This window comes from Athene cunicularia, assembly GCF_003259725.1.
Source record: "Athene cunicularia isolate RWA chromosome 23 unlocalized genomic scaffold, athCun1 chr23_part1, whole genome shotgun sequence".
Classification (NCBI taxonomy): Eukaryota; Metazoa; Chordata; class Aves; order Strigiformes; family Strigidae; genus Athene; species Athene cunicularia.
In genome coordinates this window covers 1,081,109-1,090,981 of record NW_020799130.1, presented here as the reverse complement: position 1 = coordinate 1,090,981, position 9,873 = coordinate 1,081,109, and the positions used below count along the sequence as shown (strand labels likewise).

At 42.6% G+C, this 9,873-nt stretch overlaps 1 protein-coding gene across 2 annotated transcripts in view; it reads left to right on the top strand.

Annotated features, from left to right (window-relative positions):
• The first annotated feature begins 3,748 nt into the window (after window positions 1-3,748).
• Window positions 3,749-9,873, top strand: part of THRAP3 (thyroid hormone receptor associated protein 3) — a 28,605-nt gene continuing 22,480 nt past the window's right edge. For both annotated transcript variants that reach the window (XM_026863367.1, XM_026863365.1), the window contains exons 1-2: window positions 3,749-3,873; window positions 9,649-9,734. The gene's annotated coding sequence lies outside the window, so the exon portion shown is untranslated. The remainder of the gene's footprint in view (window positions 3,874-9,648; window positions 9,735-9,873) is intronic.

Here is a 9,873-nt window from a genome sequence, read left to right as displayed (position 1 = left end):
AGCTTCTCCGGGCCGCAGCGGTGACCCTGTGAGCTGGGCCTCCGCCCCCGAGGGTGTGTAGCTCTCGCAGGGCTCATGCCCCGGCGCTCAGCACCGTACGGTTCTCGGTGCAGCAGGCTGGGTTCGCTCACTCGCATTCCCCTCTCTGCTTCTTGTTTAAAAGCGAAGTTTGGTGGAACCTCAGGTGATGCGGTGGAATTGGCTTTGCAGTGTCACAGAGACACGTGTGAGCCCTGAATCTTCATTTTCACCAGGCTGACGAGGGCTTGTTTCCCTAACTCTTGTTGTTTTGGGGAAATTAACGTGTTTGAGGTTTCCATAAACATATTTCAAAGTCTCCACAAGGTACTTGTCACTGTAATTGCCTCCTGAATGGCTTTCTGAGTGCGTTTGTGTGCCAGGAGGTGACGCACTAAGTTTGGAATAAGCAATACTCCGTGTAGCAGCCCGGGGAGGTGCAGGTTCACTTCTGTTTGCTTGTGTGTGTGTGAGGACTCTGCTGCCCTGGAGTGGGTGGTGGTGTGTGTGCAACTGTGTTTCCTCGGAACTTGTTGGAGGTTTTAAGTGTACAGTGATGTGTCTGATGCGGTGGCAAAAGAACAGACTTGTTCATTGAAATAAACAATATGTAAAAATGCTGTAGGTTGTCTTGTAGGTGATGAGTGGAGGGAGAAGAGCCTTCACCTGCTGCTTCTGTGGCAGCAGCAGCAGCACAGAGCACATGTGTAAGAGGCTGCAGGAGCAAATGGACATTTTCAGGATGCTCTTTTCCTAAGAGCACAAACAATTCAATCATCCAGTTACTCTCTGCAAAGGACTCCTGCAGTGTTCCTTCCTGCTTGTAGCAAAGGCAGGTAGTTCTGTCAGTGTTTATGGTAAGGCTGATGTGATGTTTAGGTGTTTTCAATGTGCCTTTTGTGTGGAGCTGCCTTCAGGTGCTGTGGCTGAAGAGGAGATGGGTTCTTTGGGTTTGTATTGCATAACTTGATTTCCATTCCTTTAAAAAGATGTGTTTTGAAGCTTAGGCTCTCAGATTGTCTCTAGGGGAGTATATTGTAGGGATAGGAAAAAGCTTATTTAGACACAACAGTGCCTTCTCCTGGAGTGTTAGAAGTACTTTGCCTGTGCACTTGCTCTGGCCCTTTGCAGGTGCCCGGCACAAAGTGAGGAAATGGCTGACTTCTCTAACTAATAATGCAGTTCACAATCTAACACCAGGTAAGAGGATAAAATAAGGCAGTTGTAGAGAGCTGTCTAAAATGTGTGTTGCACCGTTCCCCCTCCTGCCTGTGGAAGGAGGAAGGTGCAGGGTGTGATGCCCATGTCCTGTCTGGAGCTCTGTCTGCAGAAGTTGTACCTGCATTTCTGCTGAGTTATGCTGTGGTGTCTTCTTGCTTTTTTTCCTTCCTTGCTAATTCCATGTCTCTCTGCAAGCTCTGTAATCTCTGGAAAACAGACTTTTGCTCTCAGTGCTGTCTGGAAAGAGGCTTCCTCAGATGTTGGGATTTGGGAGCAGCTGTGTGCTCCTGACCTTCGCTTCTTCTACTTTTGTTTTGATGAAAGTGAAATTTTGTCATGTGTATTGTAACTTAAATGAGTGTTCTGCTATTAGGGTTATGGTAATATAATTTAGCTGTCTGCTAGCTTCTCAGTCTTATTTAAACCAGGAAGCTTGGTAAACTATTTTAAGAAAATAGTCATTTGGGTCAGGCCAGGCCTGTGCCCTGTGGGTTCATAGGTTTGAGACTGGGATGCTGCAGACCAGCTGGTGAACACCTTCTAACGTGGTGGTTGTTATTAAAAAAAAACCCCACCATATATAGAGCAGGTGATAATCCATGCAAATCAGCAGATTCTTTTTTTTTTATCTGCTCCTACCTTCTCTACTGTAAAAGAAATCGCTCTGAAAGGCCTAGGAAGTACTGAGCTGGACTGGTTAAGCCCGAGGATGCTTTTTATTCTAAAACTATGCTGTTCCCCTCGTAGTTATATCACTAACTCTCCCAAGGAATAGTGCAGTTTTACCAGAATCTTCTTTATTTTTTTTAGCTCACTTGGCTTTGTCTTTGCAAAATGACAGTTTGCCATCTCAGAACTTGTTAATTGTTTAAGCAGCTACATATCCCTTAAACTTTTTTCCGTATCTGGAAAAGTTTACAATATACAGACCTGTGTTTAATGGCTGTGTGTGCCAGTATAATAACGTGGGCTTTGGGTCGTGTGGTTTCCCCTGAGTTACAACGGTACAGAGAGTTCCTCTGTGTGGCAGGATTCCTGCCGTATATTTAGCCATATAGTTTAGGCCAGGGGCATTGAAAGAGAGAGGAATAGTGGTGTTAACTGCAGAAGCTGTTCTGGCTCCCTGGGGAGCTTGCAGAGGTAATCCTGCAAGGCAGCATAAACAGCTAAGGGTAGGCACTGGACTCGTGCTGGCTTACCTCGTGCTCGGCCTATCTCTCGTTTGTGCTTTGAACTGACCCCTGTTCCTGTACTGGTAGGCTTGGTCAGCAAACACTCACTGCTGGGCAAGCCTGGGAGCGGGGCTGAAAACTGCTTTGTGGGTTTCTGTAATGGGTCCCAAGATGAGGAGAAGGTGTCAGATTTAGCACAAGAGCTCATCTTGTCTCCTCTGTTCCTGCTGGAGTCGCGCTGAAGTGGTGCCTGGGAACAAGTAGGTGCCATTTTGTTTCTGGATGACAGGCTGGGTTTTTAGGCCTGGAGTTTCTCTAACTGTAAGGGAAAATATCCTTCCCCTCTTCACAGTGAAACAGAGCGTTAGCAGAGGCCGAATGGTGGAGGTAGTCACTGCTGCTGGTTTGAGAAAGTTAAGAGTTCCTGCTTAATTTAGCTTTATCGTGTCAGAGCTATGAATAGTAAAATCATGGGATTACATTTCATGCCAGCTGAGAATTGTGTTTGCGCTGTTTCACTCCATGGTAACCGGAAGCTGTCGCGTCCATGAAAAAAAAAATAATAATGGCACACAGAGATGACACCCAGCCTTGCTGCTGGAGTGCTGGGACCTTGGTGGGGGGTGTGTAGTTTCCTACCCAAGGAAGAGTTTTCTGTCTGTGCCCTTTTTTCTTGTCACATGTGAAAATACTCTGTACGTTTCTCCCATTGTATGAGACTGAGGCCTCTTCGCAAAGCCCTGCTCATAGCTACTAATCCTTTGATAGAAGAGCGAATGGACAGCTCATAATTTCATCTCTAGATTTGTCATCTGGCCATTTTTAGCCTGTCATGACTTGCAGTGTAAGGTAGCTGTCCAAAACCCAGAAAAGCCCCTGCTGTAATGTGAGGGGTGCTCTAGCCTCCCCACTGCTGCCTGCGTTTCCCCGTTACCCTCGGGTGAGTGAAGGGAAGAAAGGAAAGCTTGGCGAGTAACCCCACGGGCTTCTCTGCTCTGGGAGCACAAGAGGTTTGGGGGGCATGGGGGGTGTTAAGCTGAAATTCTGTTCTCAAGGGAATTAGGCTCAGTATTAATGATGTTGACTTGTGCCTTAACGTGCTGTACACATGGGATCTTGTGGGGGTTGTGTACCCGATCGTTTCAGGTTCTGTGCATCTGTATAAATTCGTACAGTTAATTGTTCCTATAGGGCTGTGGATGAGATCGGTTTCCAGAGTTAAGGATCTGTGTATGCACTGTCTGATTAGATTAAGTAATTTTGGCAGCCTTTTTTTTTACTGGGGAATGCTACTGGGATGAATGGCTAAAATCAGAATCTTTTCCTATGCTTGTAAAACGTGAGGATTTGCCAGTATGTCGATTGGTTTAAATTTGATTTTCCCTTTTTTACTTAGGTGAGAGCTCAGTCGCTTCTAATAAAGCAGTATTCAGAAACATAATTGATGGGAGACTTTTACAAGGTACGTAAACACGGCATTGAGAACCATCTGTTCGAATAAACTTATTCCATACATCCAAGGTTTCTGTGGACAAGCATTCACCTGTTTCGTAGCCCGGCAGAGTGCTGGGATAGCCTGTTGTGATGGCTTGTGCTTATGATGATAACCCCATGATTATTTTTTTTTTTTAAACAACTCTTGATGTTATACCAAGTCATGGAAATCCTTTTCCTCCTTTTCCCCTGAGGTAATGAGATTCAAGTTAAGGTTGAGATAAATCAATTGCTGACTTGAGAATGAATATGTGAATAGTTTTTCTTTTTGCAGCTTATAAATGAAAGGTGCTGGAGCTTGTATTTTTCATAGGTTAAATGTGTGAAGAGTAGTAATCCTTCAGCACAGACTCAGTTTTGGCTCTAACTCTACCGTGTATTTCCGAAGATATTGCAAAGAGCCCCAGATTCAATTGTCTTTTACATTACTTGCTGTTTCTTTGGAAGCATAACTTCCATGTTTTTGTAAGCGTGTTGGTCCCTCTAACAAAGGAAATAGTGGTGTGCAGAGCCTGCTGGTTTCCAGACTGCAGTGACCTGACGGGGTTCAAAACTTCTCTGGAGGTCACACTTTATTCTTCCATTGCTGCATGGGGAGTAGCAGAGTAACTTAAATCACGCACAAGTTTGAATTCTTTTGGTTAACTGATTTGTGAATAGTTTTCTTATGTAAATCGGACCATTTCTTGCCTCTCTTGGGAGTTCTGGAACTACAGGCACAAGGATTCACAGACCCCCAGCAGTTTTGTCAAGGGTTCAGTTCACATCCAAAAACTGCTCAGAATAGTGTAGGGCTGCACCGTGAGGAAGCCATTAGTTTTGAGAACGATCTGATTTTTATGCTTGTCTGTTCCCCAGGTTGTGTAGGTTTGGAAGCAAAAAGCTGTTGAAATAGGTTTTCCTTTTTTTTTTTTTTTTATGGATGTTTTTCTTCTGCATTTAACAGAAAATCCAGCTGCCTGACTTTTGTAATAAAAACATCCAGAATTCTAATCAGCTTTTTCTTGGATTTGTTTTCTTTGAGCTCCCTGTCACTAAACTGTCTGAGTAACAACATAAGACTTTCTAAGCTTAGAGATATATAAAATATTTTTTCATCAGGTAACTAGTGTCAAAGTCACTGCTTGGTGTTTATAGCTGGTCACATTATTTGGAAAGGGATGGTTCAGCACTGCAGTCTGCAGCATCGGTCCTTTTTGGAAGAACCTGTAAATAATCTTCCAGCCATTCTGTAGAACCTGCTTCTAATTATCTGAAACCAGGGCTGGAGCTCAATATTAAACTTCTTTAGGGATTAGTTTAATTGTGTGAAAACCCAAACATGCTTGAAGGCAAAATCTTAATTTTGAAATCATATAGACTAGAGAAAAATTGGAACTGCTGTTGACAAACTACTGCTTCTCCTGCCATGGCAGAGTAATCTGAACTTTTTTTCCCCCGAAGCGTGTTTGGCTTGTAGTGAAGTAGAACACGCTGTTATGGTTTGGGGTTTTTGTTGGTTTTGGTTTTAGCAGTGTTGTCCAGGAAAGTTTTTGTTGTGGAGGTTGGTAGGTGTAGTTGTAGGCTTTAGTTTAACTTGTGTCATTAATCTCCTGAAAACATACACTGGATACTTGATCTAGAAAGAGGAATTGTTCTGCTTTTTGTTACCCTAGTGAAATTTGAACTGGATGATTAGAAACAGCATTTTAATATTCAGTCCACCAGGCTGGCAGCGGGAGCTGTGCAGGTGGCTCTTTTTTTTTTTTTCCCTGTAAGTGTTCTGTTGATATCAAGAGCACACTTAATTATTGGTGCAAAACCAAACCTTAGCTTGAAAAGGAAGAATCAAGTAGAATGGAAGATTATTAGACTTTGATTTCTGGACTAGCAAAGCCAGTGGGTGCTCTCTGTACTCTGTACGTTACTGCTGGCGCTTCCAGTGTGCTCGGACATGTAGATAGCTGCAATTTTTTTTCCACTTTAAGTAAGTTCATGGCAAAATCTCGTGCAGCTGCAGTACAAAGCTTGCTGGGAAATAGATTTCACATAGCTGTCACGCATAGCAAGGTTAATCTGTCACACTTCTGGATCACTCCTTTAGAACAGGAGCTTTAGTTCACTTCAGTATATTGATGGTTGTCAAACTTAACCGATTTAGGAATTTTTTTTTTCCACTTTTGATCTAACGTAGGAATTTGTGATAATAAAAACGCTGTGGTCATTATATTGAATTGCTCTTCGATAAAACGGATAGATCCGTGAGCTGCAAGGGCAGAGCAGGCACCGTGTGTCTGTGCTGAGTGTGGTCGGGCCGAGGGAGGCGGGTGTCGGGGTGTGCTCTGCCTGTGTCCCCCCGCACCAGTGGGCACTGCGCCGCCGTCCCGGCAGCCTCCGCAGGGGCACGGTGCTGTCCGACTGCAGATCTTTCCAGGGAATTAATGCGTGGTATGTGAAGCATCCTTTCAGGGCGCTTGCTGCAGGGGGGGGGAAAAAAAAAGAATAGCTCTTCTGTTCCTTGCCAGGTACGTGTCTAGTAAAGAGAGGTTGCTCTGGTTTGACACTGGTGCCGGGCTGCCTTCACTGGGCGGGTTGAGCCCGGGGTGCAGGAGTCAGTGCCGAGGACCGACGTTGTTGCAGCTCCCCGTGTGTTTTCACAGGAGCCCAGTAGTTCGTCTTTGGCTTATTTAACCAACCTGGTCCTCGGTGTTTGGTGTTCGAGCAGCAGTTTGGTGTTGGACATAGCACAACTCTCACTCTGCAGGTAGCTGGTTAAATGGAAACGAGATCATACGGAAATGAACTCTGAAAGGTGCTGACAGTTGTTCATTACTGTTGTGTCTTGTTTGACACTTTTTATTTCCTGTAGTTTGGCATTCTGGCCTAACTAATACTGGCAGTTAACAGCCTGTTCTTACCCAAGTCCAGACCTATCTCAGGTGCCACGTGCCTCCTCTGGGAGGCGGGTGAATTAAAGTGCACAGAAGTGGTGATTTTCACAGGGTTGTGAATTCCGAGACCATGTATAGGACTGGATTTTTAATTACTTGATCAGATTTTCTGCGTCTTAGGCCCAGATTTGGGTGATTACTGTTGTTTAAGTTTATAAATAGCTAATTTCTTATTTTCGGTACTTTCCAAAAGAACACAGTGCTGACCTTTCCGTTTGTGTCAGCATTTTTCAGTATCTTTGATATCTTTGTAGAGTACAAATTGGGATGTAGGGTCAATTAGCAATAAATAATTTCTGTCTTCTGGGGTTTTAAGTCATAAAGAGGCGGTTTTTTGGCTAGGACAAAGGCTGCCACAGCTTAAATTGATGTAAGCCTTTCAGGTATCCCAGTGTTAAAAAGCTTATTTTGTGGGAAATGAAACTAGTTTTTACGATGTAGTTTTGTGACTTTTTTTATAAGCTGTTTTTATTTTTAGTGATTGCTTGTTGCCACCTTGTACACGGTACACTTTGTAAGACCTTTCGTAGGATTTTTATTTATTTATTTATTTTATTTATTTTAGAATTAACTAATCTTGTTTGGGTTTTGGAGCTCAGGATTATGAATTGTAGAGCTGGCTGAAGGAGAATTAAATTTTTTTTTTTTTTTTTGGTTCCTTGATAATGAGTGCTGTTGTGAGCAAATAAAGTAGCAGTCCAGCTGATTCTCCCCAAATGAATGTTTGTGCTAGGGGACACTGAATGCATGGCAAGACGCTCAGGCAGGAATGTTTTCTCTAATGAGGTGCTATTTTGTTTGCTTTGGGTTTTACAGGAAAATAAACTGTTACAGTTTCATTTAAAGCTGGCCAGAAAGGAACAAGTAAATTTTTGTTTTCCTACCGCTGTTATACAGAGCTTTCTACAAATGCTTTTACAAAATATTTAACACTTGCAATTTAATGTTTTGTAAATGCTGTGTAATAAACAGAACCTTCTGTAAGGAGTTCTGCAGCGCTGTGCACACTTCTAAGGTATGTACGTCAGCTGTTTCACTTGTTTCCAAACGTTCTTGGTGTTTATGCTCAGTGTATTATAGGTAGATATGAAGACAAATGAACTGCTGCTTTTGGTATATCAGACATACCTGCTGTGTTTTTCTCTCTAAGCTGGCAAATTGTGGCGCTACGTGATACAACAGTCCTCAATGACATGCTTGAGATGGAGTGATTTCAGCTGTAACATTTTGTTAGATGACTTCTGTACAGGGCCGTGGTGGTTCTGTTCTGCTTTTAACATCTGTGAAGGGTCTGAAATAATGATGAGTACTGCTTGAAAGACTTCAAAAAAAAAAAAAAGAGTGGAAGATGGAAAGAGACGGTCATAAAGTAATACAGGCCAGTTGGAAACAGGAAACAAATTCCTGGAAAAAGGCATTGTGAAAACTAGAAATGTTCGTCATTTGACCCATGTCTTGGCATATAGAAATGTTCTTTACAGTGTTCTGGAATAAGAAACTCCTGGACTATGATTTCTGCTTCAGCAGAGAGTGTTGAGCACGTTTCCTACTTTCCTTTCCATATCTGGAAGAAAGGTTAGCTGTTCTTGCTTGTTGTGTGTTGTCTTGGTTTATTTTCTTTGTAGCGGTGCTCTAAATATGAGAACAGTATTCCTCTACAAAAGAGAACTCAGCCAGCTTTTTATCTGGATGACACTAGATTGCTGGTGTTTGGGGAATAGACAAAAACCCAAGTCAAACCTGTGTGTTCTATCACAAAGCAAGAAGGATGGTTATGGTGTTGGGTTTGGGTTTTTTTTTTTTTACTGGTAGCCACTGTGAAAGGCTGAAAGTCAAAGGTCTTTGTAAGGTAAAAGGCAAGATTTCTCTCGTTCACAGATGTTTAGACGTATGGACATGACAACAGTAAAAATAAAGTCTGTGGTGTTCTTTATTTGGCTTTTTTTCAAAGATTGGTAAGCACAATTTAGAAAACACTAAACCTTGCAATACAACCTTCGCTCTTGGGTGAGAATAGAACTTAATAGGACTTAATCACCATTTCAGAGAAAGTATAATCTTCAAATAGCATTGCAACATATTTTTTTCAATGAAGTAAACAGAAGAAATGAGTAGCTTTAAACACGTTTTATTTTATGGTTGAACACAGAGCAAATGACATTCTTACTGTTAGATCAGAGGTTTAATAACGTGGAGTAATTGATGAGGTTGTGTTTACTGTTGTTCTCTTTTTTAAAACTTGCACCCCTCTAGCAGTGCATGGAAGGATACTGAAATGTAATTGTAGACCTGTCAAAACAGCTCCCAGTGGACTGGTGGCACCCTTTGAAGACGACGATATGCTGATGGATGAATTTGTCAGGAAAACAGTTGTTTCTTTTGGCTTGTGGATTCTCTTTAACAATATGCGAAAGTCCTTAGTCCTGAATCCAGTAAGACCAGACAAATGAGCTGAGAGAGATTACTTCAATACGGCTGTACAGATGTAATGACAGCAATTAGTATGTATATAACAGAGGTGGGCTGGGGGGCAGGGGAGGTGGAGGAAGGAAGGAAGAACTCGACTGAAAATCTCGAAAGCTTGAATAACCACTTTAAAATCTACGTTCTCTGTAAAAGTACACGAATTCTCAGTGAAGCGGGCGATGAATTTCTGCCATGTGCACACTCTTGAAGTGCTGAAGATGCGGTGACCGGTTTGGGTACAGCACTGGATGGTAGCTTAAGGAAGCTAGACTCCTTTCGATCGTTGTGGCAGGAAGTACAACCACCTACATACAAAGGTGCTTCAATGCATTTTCTTCTCATTTCAGGTTTGCTTCCTGATTTCATAATTGACAAAGCTGAGACGGTGAAACCTGACTGTCGAAGGGTGCAAGGTGTGAACCTGCTCAAGCAGGTAGGCACACAACAGAAAATAAAATCTTCAAAAGTGGTAAAACTGCCTTTCTTAGGATTTGGAATATACCTTCTTGGATGCCTTCTCTCCTGGGTATACTACAAGTTAAACTGCATCAGCTGAATTATTTTTTTTCATT